Source organism: Pelodiscus sinensis, chromosome 11 (genome assembly GCF_052426305.1).
Source record: "Pelodiscus sinensis isolate ZL-2025 chromosome 11, ASM5242630v1, whole genome shotgun sequence".
Lineage (NCBI taxonomy): Eukaryota > Metazoa > Chordata > Testudines > Trionychidae > Pelodiscus > Pelodiscus sinensis.
The window spans coordinates 8,603,277-8,625,071 of NC_143062.1; the positions used below are offsets into that span (position 1 = coordinate 8,603,277).

The following is a 21,795-nucleotide window of genomic DNA, read 5'->3' on the forward strand; positions in this document are numbered from 1 at the left end:
GCCTGGACTGCGTGGAGGAAGTCAAGGCTGTGGAGGAGGCCACCATGCTGCAGCATGAATCCTAGGGCAGCACAGTGAGGCCTCTGAAGTCCAGTTGTCACGGGATGGAGGGAGCAGACCATGAGAACTCAGCTGCAGAGTGCTCCCTTCACTGCCACAGGGTCAGAGACACGTGATCCCTGCAGGTGGATGATGCAGGGAAGGCTGCAATCCTGGTAGGACAGAACAGAGTGCAGGCCTCCTTCTGCTGCATCTTGCGCCTGCAGGGACTGGGTATCACTGCCCTGCCACAGCACAGGGAGACTTCTGCAGCCCAACCCCAGCCAGGACTGTGAGGAGAATGAGCTGAATAGCTCTGACCCTTTCAACTGCATGAACTCCCGATGAGCTGACTAAATTCTATTCTATTTGCTATTTGGACAATCAGGAGTATACTCCATATACAAATTACTTGTTGGCACAGTTTTATGTTTGCCCACATTGAATGCAATCAGGTCATGATCACTGGTCCCTCGGCAACCACCATTCCACAGCCGTGATTCATTTTTATCCATCTGAAAGAGTTCCTAAGTAGAGTTACTATATGTTGAGTGCAATACCACGTGTGCCAGAAAATCCATCTATTTTAGACATGTGCATCTGTCTGTGCATCCATTCAAGAACACCTCCTAAATGGTAAGAGTGAGGATCACCAAATTTGATACGCAGCTTCCTAACTTAAAGCAAGGTCAGGATTTGGTTGTGCCAGGATAACAGGATGTGCCTAGAATGGGACTGTTTTCCATAACATGGAAAGGGAGGCAACAGGGAAGAGGGACACAATACTGAGAGTGGCCAACGGGGGCAGCAAGTGCAGGGGAGAGTTATACTGCAGATCTATCACTGGGGGAGCCACAAAACCAAGAGAGTGGCCAGCTGGGCCTGGGGTTCGCCATCTTGCCAGCCACCAGACTAAGTAAGTATCCCCTCTGCCCCAAAACCTTCCCTCCTCAGATCCTTGACCACAGCGCTAGGGGAGGGGAAGGGTCCCTGTCAGCCAAAGGGAAATGAAGTGAGGGGTAGAGAAGGCCCCCACTGGTCAGGGGAAATTGGGTGGCGTAGAGAAGGACCCTGCCAGATAGGACCACCTGCCCTGAGCCCATCCTCACTTCCCAACCCTCAATCTAACCCCCCCATATCCCCAGCCCCCTGACCTGAGCCCCCTCCACAACATTCCACCCTGACTCCTGCACCCCCTCCCCCCCATCCCCATGCCCTGAAGGAACCAGGCAATGCCAGGTAAGTTTTCTAATAATCTATAATTTTAAAAAAATCTAACTCTGTTTTACTACTGGCTGCACAAGACCTCCAGCATGTGTGTGTCAAACTGAATTTACCCATAACATCACAATATTTCTTTCCGCACAAGACAGACAGGTGCTTAAAGAGAAACTCATCCTATCTCTGGTTTGATTCAGTGGTGCGTAAAAGACTGACACTAGTCATCCCTCCTGGGCTTTGTTAAACAGCCCATATGGGCTGATCCAGCTCCCACTCACAGCTGTGGAAAGCTGGATAAGACCCTGAGATACAGGTAGTCTATTTCAGTGTACACTAACTCCGTGCAAATGCACCAGCAACATGCTTCCTTGATGCCAAGAGGCTGGTCTGGATTACAGGTCTTCTTAAAAAAAAAAAACACTGATATTCTGAATTTCACTGTCACATTGGTTCCATTATTTTTCATCATTTTGATGGACTGTGACCATCTTCACAAACTGAGATTTTGGATAAAAGCTTGGATCTTTGATTTTAAATGCCATAAGAAAAGGAACAAACTCAAGATGATGATACATTAGCTGTATTTCACCTCCTCCATACTGGACCTAAGCTTCATTTTTCTATGTATTAGGGATCTGTCATACTGACTAAGCAACAGAAAGATTCTGCAGATTATATGAATTTATTCTTTTCTAGTGTAATTCCAGATCTTTATTAACTAGATCAAACCAGATTGCCACAGAAATTGAGACAGTACCATTAGCTGCCTAAATCTGTCAAATCATTACAAAACCTCCTTCAATTTCTTTTACAAGTTAGTACTGCCTTTTAGATTGCCTTATTATGTAAAGCATGTACTATATTTTGTGTCTCATGTCTTGATAAAAGTTATCCTGATGTTCAGTGCAAGTTTCAATATGGCTACGTCTACACTGGCCCCTTTTCCGGAAGGGGCATGTAAATTTCAGCAGTCGTCGTAGGGAAATCCGCGGGGGATTTAAATATCCCCCGCGGCATTTAAATAAAAATGTCCGCCGCTTTTTTCCGGCTTTTAAAAAAGCCGGAAAAGAGCGTCTAGACTGGCCCCGATCCTCCGGAAAAAGTGCCCTTTTCCGGAGGGTCTTATTCCTACTTTGAAGTAGGAATAAGACCCTCCGGAAAAGGGCACTTTTTCCGGAGGATCGGGGCCAGTCTAGACGCTCTTTTCCGGCTTTTTTAAAAGCCGGAAAAAAGCGGCGGACATTTTTATTTAAATGCCGCGGAGGATATTTAAATCCCCCGCGGATTTCCCTACGACGACTCGTGAAATTTACATGCCCCTTCCGGAAGAGGGGCCAGTGTAGACGTAGCCTATATGTATGGTATTTTGATGCAATACCATCTACAGAGTGCTGGGGCTTGTCTACATTTTGCTGCATTAACGCTGCATAATTACAGTGACAAAAAAAATCCCTAGAGTAGATACAATCATACTAGTAAAAAAAATGCTTATACCAGTTTAGCTTATTCCCATTTAGGAAATGAAATAAACCCTAATCGTGTTTATACTAGGGCTTTTACCAGCATAGTCACATAGGCAAATAAAAGAATCACATTCCTTACTGATACAGTTATGCCAGTAAAACTTTTTACATATAGACCAAGCAACAGCCTTTCTGGGAATTCCTCTAAGTGTTACTGTGAACTACGGGCATCAATTCTCCTATTTTCAACCAACCAAGAGGTTGATGCTAAGTGCAGAAGAAATTTTGAATTCCCATCACAATGCTTTAGGGCTGCAGTAGATGTTCCTTTTTTTGCTCAACACGTTTTTGTAACTGTACTGCACACACAACATTTAGAATGAGTGTTCCTAAGAAATACTCTCATCGCATCATTTCTGTATAACTGGCAAAGACCTTTTTGTAATAATTTTCTCTACATTCTTGAGGGCCTCTTTTTCCATTTGCATATAATTATGCAGCAGTTTAAGTAGAACACACATTCCCTCCATGGATGCCTGCCACCATTAGAGTCCTCTCTCATATTAGATCCGTCATCTTCTGTTAAGGTCAATGTTGATTCTTCTGCTTCTTCTTTCCCTTTTCCCAATGTCTTCATTTGCAGCAGTGTGATGGATCTAAAGGTTTAAGTCAATGGCAAAAGTACACATCCAAGACAAAATGCTTCAATAACTTCTATGTATCACTCATTTTAGAAAACAACAAAGGTGATATTTACATTAAAGGATGCTACTTCCTTATCAAGTTCAGTTATTTTAATGACTTTATTGTCCATTAATATTTCGCATTTTGAAGCATCAGAGTCACACAGAGACCAGTCCTGAAGTTGATACTCAATTGTTGCTAGAAGATCTTGAAGAGGGTTTGAAGTATCACAGTAGCATTGCAATTAGGGACGTTAAGTAGCGATTAATTTGCTAGTCGAGTAGTCGATGGAATTTTGAATTCCCATCACAATGCTTTAGGGCTGCAGTTGATGTTCCTTTTCCACAGACTAATCGATAAGCACTTCTGTGTTCTGCCTTTGAAATGTACAAGAGCCCCAGCAGGGGCTCTTGTGCATTTCAAAGTTAGAACACCAGGTGGAGCCCAGGGCCAGCGGGAAGTCCTGCTGACTGATAGAGGCAGCAAGGAGGAGGGAGCGACTAGTCTTTTACATCCCTAATTGCGATGACACCCAGGCATTGAATATGTCTCACTTGCAGTAATCAGCTCATAAGTGTTCCGATCTTCCACTTCAATAGACAAAAGTGCATTCAATGGCATATTTGAACTAGAAGAGTTAAAGAAACCAATTTCTGCATTTTTTGAGATTAATCACAGATTTGGGCCCTTTTTTACTTTAGAAAATGTCTGTATTCATTACTTCAGTGCATTCAATTGCTTGTTTGCTAACACTTCCTTCGACTTACCGAATCAAATAGATTAAGTCAACTGTGTTTAGTCACCAGTAAATGCTAAATGCCTGTACATAGTACTTAACAGCTTTTGTACTTACCAGTTAGGATGAAAAAGCCCTATCTACCACATTCAAAACCAAAGACTGAAAAAAACCATATTCTTAGAATTTTCTAGCAAGTCCACTCCCTCTCCACCCCATCCTACACACAATCAATCCACAATTCTAACTATTTCCTTCTCTACAACATGCAATGGCATTGATGCTACTTCCTAAAGACTGGTCTACACTGCACAGTAGTGTTCCCTCTAAAGTGTGCGCCTGTGCGGGTGTGCACCAAGAATTTGGGGCCTGCCCACCTCCTTGGCAGAACTGTGCCTCCTTGGCAGAACAGTGGCCACCTCCTTGGCAGAACAGTGGCTGCTCAGCTGCTCCGGGGCGGGGTTGCGTGTTGGGTGGCTGCCCTGCCCCAGGAACAGCAGGCAACCACCACATGGCCCTGGCCCTAGCTCTAACCTAGCTCTTCCCCAGGACAGGAGCTGCTAGCCTCATCGTGGACGGCCAGTGGCGGCTTTTCCGCTAGCAGCACCAGCCAGGGCTAGAGCAGCGTCATAGGTAGCTGGCGGTGGCTGCTCCTCCAGCAGCCCCGGCCAGGGCCAGAGTGCCAAAGTAAAATTCTGATTCCCTGCCTTACCATCAAATCCTTTGTGTAAGTCTTTAATTATACATCTTCAGTTGTTAATTCTTGGCTTTATTTAGGGTCTGATCTGACTTCCATGGGTTTTATCACATTACCAGTGTCTAGGTTGGGAAGTAGGTGGTTATTAAAGTCCTTATTAATGTTACTCATGAGAATAGTCCCACTCACTTATAAGGAAATGGTCACGGGGGTAAAGTTAGACATATATGTAAGTTTTTGTAGGTGGAGGGTCTAAAATGTAGAATGGGATTTTCAAAATAACTCAGTATTGAAATAGCACTGCAAAGTCCCATGAAGTCACTGGGCGTAGAGTTGTGTGTCTGATTACTCATTCATTATTCTCCTGTTTTAAAAAACGAGTCTTCCAATCAGGAAGCAGAAAAATGTAAGGTTACTTAGGTGACCAATCACCAACCACTGAAAGGTAATTGTGCATACTAAAACTTAATGATCATCTCAGCCTGAAATGTGTTTTGAATTGTTAGAAGAATTCTCACAAATAAGTAATAATCTTGCAGAAACCAGAGCAGTTTGCAAATGATCTGAATGCAGGGGGGGAAAAAAGAATACAATTGCAATGAATAATTCAGTCCGCTCTAGTATCTACTAGACTGCTGTGGGGAAACATTTTGATGGAAAATGGCTTTTTGGGGAAAATGGACATTTTACAAAGATGTTTATTCTAGTTGAGTTTTTTTGTTTGTTTACATTAAAACAGGTCAGTCAATTGTAGTTTACCTACCCATTAAAAAAAAATCCAAGGTATGCCCTAAATCCCCGTTCCACTGAAGTCAATAGAAAGTTTCCAATTGGTTTCAATGGATTTTGGGTCAGGCCCATAGAACCCTCTTTATCTGGATCTTTCAGGTAATTTCATTTTCATCTGGCTATTTAAATTTTAAAGTTTTTGTGGCACATAATGTTTCCTTTTCAATATTTTGCCCAGAGCCAAACAATTGCTGGCACTTACTAAATAATACCACTAAATAATACCACTAGGAGAATAAGAGAGACTGGAAATGGAAAAGAGCTATTTGATGAAATACTGTCTCTTCCTACTAACATAGGTTGTTTCCTACATTGTCTTTCATATAGCGCAACATGAAAATCATGTTGCTCTTTTTCTTATGTTGTAGCTGAGGAGTTTTTGGATCACCATGGGGGGGAGGGGAAGAGACGTATTACATAACATGAAAAGCACTATTTTAAAGACAAATTTCTTGACCACATTGTAGATCTCCTGTAACCTTTTTGATAGTGGCAAGAATTAAAATAAGCCCTCTACAGAGGAGAGAAAACTGAAACTTGCATTTTGTGATACATGTGGGGCTTGGACTAAAGTTATTTTCTTTGTTTTGGAACATTTCACAGTTTAGGAAAACTAACAGCAGTATTCTTCAAATTAACTTCAGTGAAAATGCCCATATTAAGGAAAATACGTACATGGACTCAACATGTTTTAATAGGGCGAAAGCTGTGTTTCATACTGAATAGAAACTAATACAATCTATTAAAAAGTTATCTTTACAGAAGTAACAAGACTCATGTTTAAATGCGCATCTTCGTGGGCACACATCCGAACAAGCACACATGACCTTAACATTGGTGCGCAAGACCAAACTCATGCCGTTCATGGATGGAAGATCTTAGAGAGAATACTGCTACGCAGTCAGGTCAACGCAGCTTCTATCAACCTTATTAGGTCAGAATCTATGTTACAGTCTTGCTCCCACTAGTGTAAGAGTCCTATTTAACTGACATAACACCACCTCAACAAGAGGCCTAAAGCTTACACTTGTGTAGTTAGGGCAACGCAGCATCTGCGTAGATAGAGCCCTGCATGGTTACAAATGTATATGGAACCGCAAGACTCTCCTAGGAGCCCCAACAGAGAAAGGAGTAGAACGTGGGGCAGCCACTCCCAGAAGCAGCTCCATCAGTACAGCTGTACTGCCCCCAGCCCTGCCTACTAGGTTGGGCTTCAAACTAAGCAGCAATTGGTCTTCGCCACATTCTTGTGTTCAAGTGGTGCGCAAGCCCTCAGACAAGAGACACAAGCAGCTGTGTGGAAGGGATGGAGATGGAGCTGGGGCAGTATAGCTGCTCCGGAGGAGCTGCTGGCACAGTGTGCTGGCTGCTGGAGTGGCAGCCTCCCATTCTGCACCCTCTGCTGCTGTGGTTTCCAAGGGAGACCTGCAATTCCATGGATACTATGTTATATCCACACGGGCCTCTATATTAGGGATGTAAGCGACACCATATCTACAGGGGGCAAGGGAGGCAGAGAAACAGTGGGGGAAATGCTGCTAGCCAGGACTCAGCTGTTCCAGCTTACGCCCAATCCCAGGCCACTGCAGCTCTGCTTTTTAAATGTAGTAACAGTCTGTCTTCTCATTTTCACGGCAGGAGTAATTACTGTGGTGGTTATCAAATGATTTAATATAGACTGACTTAGGTTTATAATGTACCCTAAGTCTTCCTCTTTTTAATTTAAATTGGAACTTTACGCCATTCATTTTCCCCTCTCAGTTTATAGAAATGTCATCACTTTCTCAAGTTCGTTAGCCTATTAGAAACATGAACGCTGTTACAAGTGCTTATAAGAACTGTTAAAATTTTCATTCTCAGTTTCAAATTAACATATATATTTGAAGAAATTTTATACCAGAAATTCTGGAATCTAATGTAGATAGTTTAGTGTGCCCCATGAATTCATTTATTTCAATAACTACAGAATTGTACACATCATCTGAACACACAAGAGAAGCAAGAGCCATTTCTCTGACTGCACTCAATGAAATATGCACAGCTGGGATTATTTCAATATACTCCTCGCCTAACTAAGTATTTGTTAGAAAACATGTTAAATTTGCATCTATTTCTAAACCAAGTTTCAAGATGTCAAAGATATTTCCCTTCTCTGAGAATTAAATCCATGGCAAGCATCAAGTTTTTAAAAATTAAACTTTTTGTTAGTCGAGTACAAAATAGAGCATCTGACACATTTCTTAGCTCAAGAATACCCAAAAGAAATGTCACTACATTTTCTGCACATAATTCACATTTTGAATGAGCACAGAAAATGTCATTCCCTGCAGAATTATTTCCCAAAAAATTACAAGCTCTTGAAAATAGCTGTGTTGAAATTATAGCCTAATTTAACTACACCATTAGAAAGAACTGCATTATAGCACCTGTGATCTGCCACCTAGACATGTTATTTTAAAATATTTACGTGTTTAACTTCTGGATTTGTAAAGTTTTGCTAACTTTGGATGCTGGCAACACAACATCTGTGGTCAGAAAACTTTGTTTTTAAAATTTCAGCTCAAATCCTGTAGGATTATATATTTGTATAGTGCTTATTTCAACATCACTCCTCCCTTACCCTAGTGACCTTGTCATATTTAGAAAAGTAGATATTTGAAACAGATTATTTTGGGGCGCTCAAAACCACATCTAGCAAGACAGGCAGATTTCCAGGATATGGCACCTAACCAATCAGAATATGGGTAAAATTATGGCATAACAATGAAGAAGGGGCAGAGAGTCATTTGCAGAACATATTGGTGAAATACTATATTCTGATACACCCACCATAATAAATTGTATATAATGTTTCTAATCCCAAAAGATTCTACTGCACATTTAACCTAAATTGCAGCTACATCTTGGATGGAACAGAGCCATTTTTTAAAAAACACACTATCTACATTATGCTATAGTTCTGTAAAAATATAGCAGCATATTACATCCAAGTGAAATTTCATGGGGAATTTAGGGAGACAGAATTTACTCAGTTACTCAGGATGGCATGTGGCCAGTAGACAAAGGCTAAATACTTATACTCTTGATAAAAGAGTTACTGGATCTTTAAAGCCAAGTAGCTCAGGTATGTGGCTCAGTGATTATCGGTGGAACCCCGACAAACAGGACTGGGATACTGGTTAAGTGTTGACTCAGAGCACATAACCCCATCACCTGTTGGAGCATCTGGGTTTTTCCTAGAGACCTCCACTCTTCATCCTACTATTTACAAAAACTGTAGTTTTATATCTGCAAAAGGTACTTCCAAATTATTGGACACAGCGAGCATCTCAGTGAATAAGCACATTACCTGGATATTTCTAATAGGACTACCAAAAGCTAAACAGTTACCCAAATGCAATTGCGGTAAGTAAGATAACTATCAACCCACTAAGATGAATGGAGGGGGAAGGGAGTGACACATTCTGACCCTTTTTGCTGAAGAGTCTTGACAACATAAACCCCCTGATGGCTTGGCGAGTCAGCAGTTAAGATAACTAAAACTGCAACACCAAAGGAGATGTACACTTTTTTTTAAATCAAAAACTGCAATTCTGATAAATTCTGTATAAATCCATGGGAAGACATGTTAATGAAATGTGCAAATGTCTTGCTGATGTGAGCTCCTATTGTCTGGTGTCACAAATAAGCAGCATCAGTGAGAATGGACTGTACAATACTCAACATAAACACCAAACTATGGATTGGTGAGGGAGGAAATCAAATGAAAAAGTTACAGCACTACAGAATAGTGATCAACCCTCAAAACCTATCCAAAAATATCACAAAAGGACCACACAGTCCATCCACCAATATCACACAAATACTGGAAACCCAATTTTTTGTTTTAAATATCTATTTACTAATATAATACTATTGAAAGTGACTAAACAATGACTTTTAAAGTACATTTTTACATACAATTTTACAAATAGGAATTGCCAGACTGGATCAGACCCCAGATCCATCTAGGCCAGGGGTGTCCAAACTTTTCTCAAACAGGGCCAGATTTGATGAAGTGAACATGCGTGAGGGCCGACCATTTTGCCTGACATTCTTTGAACCATTAAAATTAAATGCAAATGAACTATTTTATGCAAAGTTTATTGCAAACGGCATACTTTTCATTTTGTCACATGGATGACAAATCTAAACAGGTGTTAAATCACTCTGCCTTTCATATCTGAAGGCCAGATGAAAAAAAAATCCAGGAAGCTGAAATATATGTCAGGAACATTGTAAAGTACATTACATATTATTGGTAATAAAGGTTGTCTGTCAACTTTTAAGTTCAAAAAATATGAACAGGAACATAACACCAAGTATATATGTTGTGTCCAAATATATTTATAACTGATTTAGACCAACTGACATTAACTGAGATTTTACAATGTATTCATCTCAGTACATATGGATTCGTTGGGGGCCATAAAAGATAGATATTACCTGTGGGGCCGTATTAAACCGGAACACGGGCCGCAATTGGCCCGCGGGCCGGACTTTGGACATGCCTGATCTAGGCAGATATTCGGCCTCTGACAGCAATCAGTATCAGATGCCTGAAGGGAAGATGTAAGAACCAAACTATGGGATGAATTGCCTCTCTCCACCTTAAATCTCATCCCCAGCACTAACAGTTAAGAGATTAGCATAAACCTTGAAGCATGAGGTTTAATATCTCATCCACAATTATGATTCTGGATATCCTTGTTATCCATGTAAACATCCTAGCACTTTTTGAATCTTAGTAAGTTTTTGGGCTCAACAACCCTCTGTGGCAATGAGTTCCACAGCCCACCTGCATGCTCTGTGTAAAAGTATTTCCTTTATTCAGTTTTGAATTTGCCACCTTTTAATTTCATTGAATGCCCCTTGACCCTGTGTGATGAGGCAAGATCAACAAGAAGGGCCTTTTTTTTTTTAACCTGCAGATCGATTCTCTGTTTGACGAGCAAGACAGCTGCTCTGCCACCTTTGGTCTTTGTTCGCTCTTACATAACCTCCTCGGGGCTGTCCCGTTCGTTTCCGAACAGGGGCCTGATTTCCAAGCTGTTACCTCCCCTGCTTGCAGCGCGCACCTCGCCCGTCCCCGGCCGGCAGGTCCCAGTCAGAAGTAGCAGCAGCAGCAGCAGCACTTCCTCCGGCGCCGCTCCACGCGGACTGTCCACTGCCGCTGCCGAACTCAGTCGGGCGCCCCCCGGCGGGGCCACCCTCCCCCCGCGGAGCCGCCCGCCCGGTGCTCGGCTCCTCCCCGCCCCCCAGGCCAGCGCTGCGCACACGCTGCCGCCGCACGGGGCCCCCGGCTCTCCCCCTAGCCCAGGCCAGGCGCGCCCCGCCCCCCGCCCGGTGACACCCCACAGGCGCCAGCGTCGCCCGCCCCGGGCCAGTCCCCAGCGGCCCCTCCCGCTGAGGCTGCCCCCCAGTGGGCGCGGCCTGGGCCGCTCCCGGGCCCGCTCCCCCGCCGCCGGCGCCCCTTTGTGGCTCGGTCCCCGCCCCCCGCCGCCAGCGGCAGCCCCGCGCTCACCTCCCCGGCGGGGCTGCGGGCCGGGCCGGGCCGCGGGGCTCGGCCACTGCTCCCGCCGCAGGTCGCGCGCCGGCCCCGGGAGCGGCTCGGCTGCGCCCGCGCCTCCTCGCTCCGGCCTCGGCTCCGCGCTCGGGGTCCGCCCCGCTAAGCGTCCCCCCGGCCAGCGCAGCCGGAGCATCCCCCGGGCGGCAACAGGCGCCTCCGCTGCAAAGGTTCCGCGGGGAGGAGAAAGGTTCCCCCGTCCCAGGGGGCGGCGGGGGCGGGCGCCCCCTGCAGGCCGGCGCCAGGTGCTGCGAGGCCGGAATTCCTGCTGGGCTGGTGCCCCAAGGCCGCACGAGACCTTTGCCCCCTGCCCGTCCCATAGCCCTCCCCTGGGCAGGGTGGCCGTGGGGCCTGAGGGCACTGCCCAGCTGCGCCCACCCTGCACCCCACCCGCCCGATACGCCCGGGGCCCGGCTCAGGAAGCGCTGGCTTCTTGGCGTTCACGGGACGGCAGGTTCCTGGCGTTCACATCTGGCCTCTCCTCCCAGGCTCTGAGACAGCAACTGGCTGCGTGAGAGAATTCAACAGGCCTCAGGTGTCCTGCCAGCCTGGCCTGTTGAACACCCTTGCTCTGGGAAAGCAATCCACACGCTGGCTCCACGGCCCTGGCAAAGTACTTGATTGCAGCCTTCCGCTATCGTTAGGAGTCAACCCATACAACTGCTGCGAAGCAAGGCAAAAAGGAAATGCACGGCCTCTCCTCAGAACCAGTGTCCACTAAGTGCAGAACTGAGAGCAGGCAACTGTGAATTACAACACTTTCATTCCATCTAGGGGCTGGACCTGGTAGTGTCAGACAGCTTACTTCGAGCATCGCCACTGTATCGTTACATCACTCCCCTGAACTACTACGGCTTAGATGCCTGTCGTTCTCAGAAACACAAAGAGCCCGGTTAATAGTGCTCCCCAGAATTATGCCATCTAAATGACATTATTTGATAAGTAACGGTGGACAGGTAACATTTCTGTGTTGTATTTGTACTGAAACATCATTAAAACTATATTGTGCTGCTTTTTAATGAATCCTACTATGTGCTTGTCCTCATTAAAAAGAAGCTGGGCTCAAGTTGGAGGTTCAAGAGCGCAGGAGTAAGCGTACTGGCTATAGCTTACTCCTGCTCTCGGGCTATAGGCCCGATAGTATAAATTGTTCTATGCTGTAGGACTGTCTAGAGATTGCATCATGTACAGAACTAAGCCTATAGATGGAGGGCTAAAGAAATAGGCTTCCAACAAAAGGGGCAAACTAAAGTGTTCTGGAAGTCAATGTAGCTCTTCCTCTTCTTCCTTTACAGTGGTAACATGTATTCCAGAGATGCGCAAGCCAAAGAAGGAGGAAAAAGCAGCCTAAGAACAAAGGGCTTCAGACCACTGAAAGGCAGACATGTGAGGGCCTTGTAAACAGTGGATCCCAGGAGGCTCTTCAGAAAAAGATGAACACGAGGTAGTTCGGAGGCTTTCACCCTATCCCCCACTAAACACGCTCAAATCAGAAACAGACCTATTTTACAGAAACAGAATTGTCAAGGATTGGTCTCCCCTTTTACAGAAAAAATGACAGGCCTAACAGAAAGAGGATGGTGGAGTTAAGTTAAACAATACAAGAAAGTCCCAAACAGCCAATGGTAAGGTAAGATGGTACGCTCACAGTGGAAAAACACCACATTTTATGCATTCATTCCACATTTTTCCTACACTGGCAGATTACCGTTTTACGAAATATGGAGTATTGGAAAGTGGTTCTTTCGGGAGGCCATTCTTCCAGAGCATACACAGATAATTGTGTTAATCTGAGTCTAGAAAAAGAAAAATAAAGCAGTCCTGTGGCACCTTAAAGACTAACAGATTTATTTGGGCATAAGCTTTGGTGGGTAAAAGATGCATCTGGTGAAGAGGATTTTACCCATCAAAGCTTATACCAGATAAATCTGTTCATCTTCAAGGTGCCACAGGACTTTATTGTTTTTACAGAGATAGAGACAATACACTAGGGCTACATCTAAACTACACCTCTGTTGGCAGAGGGATGTAAATTAGATGTATCGAAAGTGCAAATGAAGCTGGGATTTAAATATCCCCATGCTTCATTTGCATAATGGCAGCTGCCGCTTTTTTCTTAAATGGGGCTTTTCCAAAAAAAAACTGGCAGTTAAGACGGGGCATTTCTGTCAAAAATGCCCTGTCTAAACTGCTGGGTTTTTTTCAAAAAGCCCTGTTTCGAAAAAAGCAGCGGTCGCCATTATGCAAATGAAACGTGGGATATTTAAATCCCGGCTTCATTTGCACTTTTGATGCGTCTAATTTACATCCCTCTGCCGACAGAGAGGTGTAGTTTAGACATAGCCTAGTTTCTATAAAGCCACTGTAAAGTGAAGCTAGTTGCACATGCACATGTAGTGCATCCTTCCCAAGGTGAAGGTCATGAAGCAAAAACTGGGGCTTAGAATGAAAACTGGTATGCAGCCTTATAGTAGTCACTGCAAGGTCCCTGCTATAATACAGGTTCAGGCTTTGTTCCTCACATTTTGGCTGAAAAGGCTGAGCAACAACTAGCAAATAACGGAAAAAAACATTAACTCCACACTGTATTTGTGGAAGAACTTTTCCAACTTTGCTGTCTTCAAAGAAGCAACCTGTAATAATTTTGTTCTGCAGCTGTGAGTAAGGGCAATCTCTTTTCATTCTTTTTGTATTTGTAGAGGGTAATAATAGATATACCTGTGCGGTTTTTCTCTGGCAGTCTCATATTTCAACTATGCTGTGCTGTACAGCAGACCTGTGCAGAGATACATTGTTTCATATGTTGGGAACAAACTACAAACCCCTAAACTTGCAAAAACTTCCCTTTCCATTTGTAGAAATATTCCTTAAAGAATTTTGTGGGTGGGTCATGCACAGGCCAGGGTACATCTCAGTGGCAAGGAAACTCTGCCTGAATTTGTACTAGACTGACTTAGCATTACAGAATACACCTGAATATCACTTGATTTTCCCATTCTTGCTGTGCCAGGATGTTACGGTAGTGGTGTGTTGTGGTAGCAGATGAGAAAATAAAGAGAGGACACAGGTGCCCTTATTAAGTATAATCCAGGAGTGGCCCAGAGTACTGCTCTATGGTGATGGATGCATCAACTTAGTCTCCATTTCAAACAACCAACAAATTGCTAACCCCAGCATTGGCACAGCCACTCTGGCGTCAATGGGACTATAAATCACCACAATCTATTCCTGAAGTACTCTAGTGATACCACCGAGGGTATGACAGCACAACACCTCACAGCTGGTAAATTTGTCCCACCGATGTTTGAGAAAGTGCCATTATGAGCAACTAGATCTTCACTTGCATGGTGGGCCACTGGGCCTTGTTGAAGTTGTCTAGAGACTTCAGTTTCTTTCAGGAGTGCAGCCTGCATTCTGCAACCTTAAGACAGTGAAATGGGAAAATTGTGCCTATATAACATGTACAGGCAGGGTCCAGATGCATAACAATGATATGGCATTGCAGAGGACAGCATAATTCACTGTTTAATCCGGCTGTCGCATCGCTCCATTTGGTCTGTTAAACACTACACAAATCCTGCTTCCAAAGCTTCTCCACCCACCATTTTGCCTACCTGCCTTCTTCCTCATCTGTTTTTTTGTTCTGGAGTTTTCCTAAAAAGGAGTGATTTCAATGGATTTCTGTGGCTGTTGCTGCACTCCAACCCTTGAAAGGACAAAAACAGGAAGCAGCAAATGGAAGCACCTACCACCCAGAACCTCTTACAGGTGCTGGGGCAGTTGCAACGGAACGTTAGCAATCTGGACTACAAGCCAGGAAAGTTTGCAGTGGCTTCTTAGAGTATGTCTACACTAAAAACACAAAACAAAACACACACTTGCAAAGAGAGGGACATGTCTCAGAGCCCATGCTCCAGGATGAGCAGAAACGGCTATGTTTCCATTTTTAGAACCGTGGCTTCAGAGACACAGCTGTTTGTTTGTGTAGACATACCCCAAATGGTTCCCTTCCTGAGAGGATTGTGAGAGAAGTGCAGATAATGCGGTCTGTGGCTCAGAGGAGCAATGGAGGAAGTCCAGAAAGGGCCACGATACCTTTAAGGCAGAAGAGGTAGCATCTGCCAAGCAGAGCCGCTTTGCCTTGCTGGAGCTGCTGAACACCGTACACCCCCATCTGAGGACAGAACTTTGTCTCCCCTTAGAAAAGGCAAATGAGCTTCCTTCTATTTCCTGCCATCACCTGGATAAAGTACCTACCGGTAACTCACTAGCACATTTGTTTCAAGTTGCAAACAGTCACCCCCTCACCAGTGAAGCATTGACTTCTGAAGTTGAGCCCTGGAATTGCTTTAAGCACCACTCTGTACTCCTCCCAAGATATGACCCTGCCTCAAGGAGCTTCCAACCTAGATAATACAAAGAGCAGACAGACAGAGACAGACAGTACGTCCGCAAAATGTCATTCACCCTCAGAAATCAAAGGACAAATATTTTGTCCTCCTCCGTCCTGGCCCCAGCTAATCCACCTGCACTGATCTAAAGCAGGGGTGGGCAATAAAACAGCGGTGATTCATCAGGGTGAGCCCCTGGTGGGCCGCTGTCATTATATTAATCCGCCCATACCTGCGGAGGTGGAATCGCAGCTCCCATTGGCCAGGAATGGCAATCCGTGGCCAATGGGAGCAGTGATCCCCTTTAGCTGCAAAGTATCAGAGGGGTAGCCGTGTTTGTCTGGATCTGCAAAAGCGACAGGGAGTCCTGTGGCACCTTATAGACTAACAGATGGATTGGAGCATAGGTTTTCGTGGGCAAAGACCCACGTCGTCAGATGCATGTCAGTGGGTCTTTGCCCACAAAAGCTTATGCTCCAATACATCTGTTAGTCTATTAGGTGCCACAGGACTCCCTGTCGCTTTAGCTGCAAAGGCGCAGATAAATATGGCAGTGTGGGGGCCCGCTAGGGACTAACCCTGTTGGGGCTGGTATTTGCTCACCCCCATCCAAAGCAACCTGTTTTCATCCAGGGCCCACTCCATGACTCAGCCTAAAGGGAAAAATAAAGTTACAGACTCACCTGAAGTGTCTAGAAGCAGGTTCTGCTGGAATTTCCAAGGGGAGTCGGCAGGGGCCCCTCAACACTGGTACCTCTCCTGCATAGTGTCCAGCAACAGCTTCACAATCACTCTTCCATACCCAGGTGCGTGGGTGTCTCCTAGCAGAGTGTCCAGGCTGCTCTTTTACCCCTGGCATTGTATAAAGCCCTTAGCAAGACTCGGCCCATGAGTTTAAATTCTTGCCTATCGGTAGTTGATTGCCCTGATTCTTAATTGTGACATAGCGGGGTGCTGCCTGCTCTGTGACCCAGGGTCCCCCTGCGGTGTGATGTGAGATTCTCACTGACTCACCCACATGTGTATTAACCCAGACACCCAGGCTCAGCCTCCCAGGGAGAAAGACAAAGGGAGGAAGGCGGAGACCAACACCTGGCTGGGGGGCAGGGCCTGGGAGGGAGGTAGTGGCTGTCTGGGAAGCATGGAGAGAAGAGGCTAAGCTGGGGCCTAGGGACGATGGACCCTTAACCGTAGGGTCTGAGGCATCCTGGTCCTGGCCCCTGTAGCCAGGAGCAGCCCAAGGCCGGCTGCAGCAGCTGGCACCCTAGGCGGGGCGGGGCAATCGGCGCCCCTGCCTGCACGGCCGTCAATGGCCGTGACATCATCATTGGGCGCCTGGGCCAGCAGCACTCTAGGCAGCTGCCTAGCTTGCCTAGGCTCACGGGCCGCCCCTGCCTGAAGCCACATCACATATGTGCTGTGCTGTATCCTGAAGGAACAATAAACCCCTCTCTATTCTACAACTGGTGGAGTCTGTTCTTGCTGCTACGGGGCTGCAGGATTTGGGGGAACCCCAGCTCGCCGTCACACTAATCAAACATCAAGTTTCTCATTGAAAGACCCAATGTCAACAAGTTCTTAAATTTCTCTACCTGGCTTAAAATTGTGGCTGTCCAGCAGCAGGCACACGAAACAATGCCAGTTCAATCTGGATGTCACTCATCACACTGCTCAGCCTGCATCCACAGTTTCCCCCAACTTTCCCATGATTGTGGCTAAGATGTAGCTTTCTATTCTTATGCCTGATTTTCAGTTGGCTTTGACACCAAGGATCATTTTACAATCTCCTTGAATTGCAGGCTTGGCCTTGATTTAAATGCTTTCCTCAGATGATGTGCCATTGTGTTACTTTGAACAGTTAGAGGTTTTGTTTAAATTCTGAAATTTGAAAGTGTGGATGTTTCTAGTCTGTCTTTTGCCCCGTTTTATTTGTTATCCATATAAAGGACCCGATCACTAGGCAACATGCAAAAACATAATGGGAGATGGAATTCACTGTAGACAAGTTCAAGGTAATGCACATTGCTTGGAACAATTCAAACTTTTCATACACACAGTTTGCTTCTAAATTAACCAATCAAGTAAGAAACTTAGGTGTTATTGTAGAGAGATCATTGAAAATCTCTGTTTATATAGTGGTCAAAAGCACTATGATCGAATTATTCTCTACCCTTGCCTCAATGTGGCCTATTATGTAAATCAGTGGTGTGCTTTTCACTTGGAATACTGTGTTCCATGTTCCACAGCCCATCTTAAAAGAAAAGATGCAATAGAAATAGAAATTTAAACCGTCTAGGAGAGGCCAGTGGAAAAATAAATCAGTCTTATAATGATTTCCACATAAGAAAGATTTAAAAGCTTAAGACAGTTTAGTTCAGTGAAGGAAGAAGGTAGGGAATGACAGAGGAATACAAAATGAGTAGTTTAGAAAAGGCAAATCTAATTTTTCTGTGCTTAAATGACCAGGGAAGGGTCCATTAGAATGGAACGAAGGAAACAAATTTCAAACTGCTGAAAGGAATTTCTGTTTCATTTAGTGCATGTTTCCCTTATGGAACTCAGGGCCACAAGATATTGAAGCAGAATGTTCTTTCTCTGTTAGTTCTTTCTCTGACATGCACATCAGCCCTTGTGCTTCTGGAGTCTTGCTGTTTTAGAAGACACTCCTATGGGAAGATTATTTCAGAGCTGTCCTCTATTGGAGTTTTACACTTTCCTCTGAAGAATCTGACACTGGCCAGTTCAGTATCCACTTTGGAGATAGGATACTGAACTAAACAAATTATTGGTCCGACCAAGGGTACTGGAACAATTTATGAACTTGGGGGATAGGGGCGGAGAGCCACTGAACCAAACTGTAAATCCTATGATGAAAACCACTTCAAGCCAGGGGTGCACTATGCCAGTTCTAATAGCCAGGGGTCTGATCACATATGGTAGTGGCCATGTAAACCCTCTTGGAACATAAGAACGGCCATACTGGGTCAGACCAAAGGTCCATCCAGCCCAGTACCCTGTCTGCCGACAGTGGCCAATGCCAGGTGCCCCAGAGGGAGTGAATCAAACAGGTAATGATCAAGCGATCTCTCTCCACCCTCTAACAAACAGAGTCTGGGGACACCATTCCTTACCCATACTGGCTAATAGCCATTTATAGACTTAACCTCCATGAATGTATCTAGTTCTCTTTTAAACCCTGTTATAGTCCTAGCCTTCACAACCTCCTCAGGCAAGGAGTTCCATAGATTGACTATGCGCTGTGTGAAGAAGAACTTCCTTTTATTTGTTTTAAACCTGCTGCCCATTAGTTTCATTTGGTGGCCTTTAGTTCTTATATTATGGGAATAAGTAAATAACTTTTCCTTATTCACTTTCTCCACACTACTCATGATTTTATAGACCTCTATTCTATCCCCCCCTAGTCTCTTCTTTTCCAAGCTGAAAAGTCCCAGTCTCTTTAATCTCTCTTCATATGGGACCTGTTCCAAACCCCTAATCATTTTAGTTGCCCTTCTCTGAACCTTTTCTAATGCCAGCATATCTTTTTTGAGACGAGGAGACCACATCTGTACAGAGTATTCCAGATGTAGGCGTACCATGGATTTATATAAGGGCAATAAGATCATCTTATGTGAATAAGAATTCTAGCAGAAGGTAGTAGTTAGAACTAATGATTGGAAGACTGTTGTGAATTATCGAAGGTTGTGAATTGACCGGTAAGCAAATGGACAACAAAAGGATCCTGCGTGTGATCGTTTGGGGAATATGTCTATGGCAACTGATGAATTCCCTTGTGTTTTTTAATAGCTTTTCAGCTTGTAAACTTCACTGTGGATTAGTATCTTCAATTTGTAGCAGGACCGTGACATCCAGTGGGCAGACTACGTAGGAAGCTATAAAAGGAACATGGAGGGCCAATCAACAATTAATAGCTCTATCCTGGTGGAACTCTGGGCTTGCTACTTGCAAAAGCATTGTCTGTTATTAACTTCCTGCCCAACAACCATTAGGGAGAGAGTTACAGAAATGAAGGGCTGAAATGGACTTCAAGACGACATCACGTACAGCTCTCTTTGCTGTGGTAGGACCAAGGAAACCTAAAGGGCTGGCAACCAGCCAGTTCTCCCTCCTTGTCTGGAACTGATGTAATTGGTAGTCAACTAGCCTCCTCCCTCAGATGTCTTCATAGAATCTTCGTGTGCATGCTGTTGAAGTCGTCACACTCATGGATGCTACACAAGTAAGCCACCTTCTCTTGCAAAGCTCTTACCAGCTTCCTGTGAAACTCTGACAACTCACACTGGCCTGTCCTCCAATGTCAGTTGGACTTTCTGGCAGGACCCCCACCCCCCACCCCCCACCCACAGGTGCAGTGGCTCTGGTGACATGCCATTTTCCTCCCATGCTGGGCTCTTCCTGTACTGTACCTTCAAGTTAAGGAAATAAAGAGGAACACAAGTCTGCCTCCCTGTCTCCCTCCGCTGGCAAAAATGGAAAATCCCGTGGAAGAAGAGAGAGGATATGTCAGACTGTTTTCAAAAGAGTCAAGCAGTCTAAACAAGGCAGCTATTCCATTGCCACAAACAGAAGACACAGCTGAAGGAGTGGGAGGAGAAAGAGCTTTTGCCGTTCTCCAAGGACCCTGACCAAATCCAGACTCTCAGCAGTGGTATGGCCTCCAAAGAGGGATGGAATTTAGGCATTTATCGTTTTGCCTAGGTCTGATTCTCCTGTGCTATCTAAGAATTAAATATATGTGTTTGAGGAGTTCCTTTGCAAAGCTTTCATTCCTTGCTTTAGCGCCACATGGTAGTCAAGGAGTTAGCTGTAAACCAGAGCAACCCCAGCTAAATAGGACTCTGGGATATGTGTACACTACAGAGTTTTTTTCGGAAAAATGGCTGTTTTTCTGAAAATCTTCAATTACATCCACACTGCAATCGTGTTCTTCCGAAAGAAAATTGAAAGAACAGAGGGGTTTTTCCGGCGTTGGTAATCCTCATTCTAGGAGGAAGAAGGTTTTTCAGAAAAAGGCGTGTGAGGATAGGGAAGAGGGAGTTCTTTCGAAAGAAGAGGAAAGAGGAAAAAGCACGGGTGCCCTGGTGACCACTCCATCCACAGTAATCACAGCTGAAATGCAAGATAGTGTCCATTCAGTCTGGATGCTAGCTTTCAAAAAAGTAGATTGCTTTTTCGATGCGCTTTTGCAATGTGGACGCTCTCTTTCAGAAGAAGTTTTTCTGGAAGATCTCTTCCAGAAAAGCTTCTTCCAACAGAAGCCTTCAGTCTAGACGTAGCCTAGCCTAGATGTGCATAGAAGCTGGCAAGACTGGGAACCTTTGGGGCCTACAGCAGTTGGATTAGAGAGTCCTTCACCCCAGCAAGGGGATTAGACAAAGTAATTATAATGCTTTCCAGCCACAGGGTTCCTCAGCACTTATGGACTCTTAGATCCCTTGCGTTTCAGCATACAGGGGATCCAAAAATTGGATCCAATTATAGACCGACTAGCAACCATTCATGATGAGGACTCATCCCAGGACTGACACTGCATTACAGGCAGTCCCCGAGTTACGCGGATCCGACTTATGTCGGATCCGCAGTTACGAACGGGGATTTTCTCGCCCCGGAGGACTGGAGCGGCAGGACGCCTGGTCCCGCCGCCCGCTTCCTCCGGGGCGAGAAAAGCTGCTCCCCGTCTCCCTGGTCTGCTGGGGGAGCCAGCAGACCAGGGAGACAGGGAGAAAAGCGGCGGAGGACCCGGGCCGGACTGCGGCGCTGATCTGGAAGCGCCGCGGTCCGGCCCGGGTCCTCCGCCGTTTTGCTCCGCGTCTCCCTGGTCTGCTGGGGGGGGGACGCAGCTAGTGCCCCTCCCAGCAGACCAGGGAGACGTGGAGCAAAGCCCGGGGTCTGTGGTAGAGCAGGTGGGGCGCTGCCGGTTGGTCCCGCAGCACCGCTCCTTGGCACTACGCTCCTTGGCACTACTGGACCAACCCGGCAGCACCCCAGCTGCTCTGCCCCAGGAGTCCTGATTCAGCCGCTGCTGATCAGTTTCAGCAGCGGCTGAATCAGGACGCCTGGGGCAGAGCAGTTGGGGTGACCAACCCAGCAGCACCCCAGCTGCTCTGCCCCAGGCGTCCCCAAGTTAGCCGCTGCTGAAAATGACCAGT

The 21,795-nt window shown here is 45.5% G+C and overlaps 1 protein-coding gene across 3 annotated transcripts in view; it reads right to left on the bottom strand.

Annotated features, from left to right (window-relative positions):
* Window positions 1-11,359, bottom strand: part of RAD54L2 (RAD54 like 2) — a 95,674-nt gene extending 84,315 nt beyond the window's left edge. For 2 of the 3 annotated variants that reach the window (XM_075939462.2, XM_075939463.2), the window contains exon 1: window positions 11,193-11,359. The gene's annotated coding sequence lies outside the window, so the exon portion shown is untranslated. Of the gene's footprint in view, window positions 1-10,724; window positions 10,869-11,192 lie in introns of those variants that run through there. The other variant, XM_075939464.2, reaches the window with a different exon arrangement.
* Between the last annotated feature and the right edge of the window lie 10,436 nt (window positions 11,360-21,795).